The sequence below is a fragment of the Theropithecus gelada genome, chromosome 10, assembly GCF_003255815.1.
Source record: "Theropithecus gelada isolate Dixy chromosome 10, Tgel_1.0, whole genome shotgun sequence".
In the NCBI taxonomy this organism is placed as follows: Eukaryota; Metazoa; Chordata; class Mammalia; order Primates; family Cercopithecidae; genus Theropithecus; species Theropithecus gelada.
Genome location: NC_037678.1, coordinates 45,946,686 through 45,948,405, shown reverse-complemented (window position 1 = coordinate 45,948,405; position 1,720 = coordinate 45,946,686). Strand labels below are relative to the sequence as shown.

The 1,720-nt window shown below is 48.3% G+C and overlaps 1 non-coding gene across 1 annotated transcript; it reads left to right on the top strand.

Moving 5' to 3' along the window:
* The first annotated feature begins 1,227 nt into the window (after positions 1-1,227).
* On the top strand, positions 1,228-1,329 carry LOC112633834. Its single transcript, XR_003121603.1, has one exon. It is a non-coding gene; the product is annotated as a U6 spliceosomal RNA (small nuclear RNA).
* Positions 1,330-1,720: the final 391 nt, after the last annotated feature.

The following is a 1,720-nucleotide window of genomic DNA, read 5'->3' as shown; positions in this document are numbered from 1 at the left end:
AAAATGCAAAAATTAGCTGGGCGTGGTGGCGTGTGCCTGTAATCCCAGCTCCTCAAGAGGCTGAGGCAGGAGAATTGCTTGAATCCGGGAGGCAGAGGTTGCAGTGAGCTGAGATCATGCCACTGCACTTTAGCCTAGCGACAGAGCAGGACTCAGTCTCACAAAAAAAGAAAAAAAAAAAGAATCTTAGACGTGTCATTGTTGGCCCAAGAGGGTGTGCACATCTCTAAGGTTTTTGATCACCCCACACAGCATGTTGGCCCCCAGAGACACTGACCTGAGAACCCCTTCCAGCAGCCCCACACAAGGGCTGGGTCTCCAGCTCTTGCCAAGTTAGATTAATATATTCTTAATTTTATTCAGAATCCTTTAAAATTTTAATTTAATTTAATTTAAACGTTTTTTGAGGCAGAGTCTCCCTCTGTTGCCTAGGCTGGAGTGCAGTGGCGTGAACTCAGCTCACTGCAACCTCTACCTCCAGGGTTCAGGTGATCCTCCCACCTTAGCCTCCCAAGTAGCTGGGACTACAGTTGTGCAATACCATGCCTGGCTAATTTTTTTGTAGAGATGGGGTTTCATCATGTTGCCCCGGGTGGTCTTAAACTCCTGGGCTCAAGCAGTCCACCCACCTGGGCCTCCTAAAGTGCTGGGATTACAGCCGTGAGCCACCGCAGCCGGCTAGTATTCTGTTTTTGTTTTTGTTTTGAGACAGAGTCTCACTCTGTCCACCAGGCTGGTGTGCAGTGGTGCAATCTCAGCTCACTGCAACCTCTGCCTCCTGGGTTCAAGTGATGCTCCTGCCTCAGCCTCCCGAATAACTGGGACTACAGGCATGCATCACCACATCTGGCTATATTTTTTTTTTTTTTTTTTGTATTTTTAGTAGAGACGGGGTTTTACCATGTTGGTCAGGCTGGTCTCGAACTCCTGACCTTAAATGATCCACCTGCCTCGGTCTCCCAAAGTGCTGGGAATACAGATGTGAGCCACCGCGCCTGGCCTCTGGCTAGTATTCGCGTTCTTGACAGTCTGATAGATGGAAAAATATCCCTATGGCAATGAATACACGTTTTAAAAACATATTGTATGTCGCTGGGCCACTCTTGCCCTCTCCCCAACTATCTTTATTGGTGGGCTTCAGGCTCTGGGCACCCTCTGTTTTGTTTTCTGGCATAAGTACATTCATGTAGTCATTCAACATAGTCATTCAACACGTCTTTAAACTCTGTTCGCTTCAGCAGCACACATACTAAAATTGGAACGATACAGAGATCAGCATGCTCCCTGCGCAAGGATGACATGTAAATTCATGAACCGTTCCATGTATTTTTTTTTTTTTTTTTTTGAGACGGAGTCTCGCTCTGTCACCCAGGCTGGAGTGCAGTGGCCGGATCTCAGCTCACTGCAAGCTCCGCCTCCCGGGTTCACGCCATTCTCCTGCCTCAGCCTCCCGAGTAGCTGGGACTACAGGCGCCTGCCACCTCGCCCAGCTAAGTTTTTGTATTTTTAGTAGAGACGGGGTTTCACTGTGTTAGCCAGGATGGTCTCGATCTCCTGACCTCGTGATCCGCCCGTCTCGGCCTCCCAAAGTGCTGGGATTACAGGCTTGAGCCACCGCGCCCGGCTGTTCCATGTATTTTTAAAATTTAATATATTAAAAAATTTAAAACTCAATAGAGTGTCCGTTGTGTGCCAGACACTGTTCTGGGTGCTGAGGACA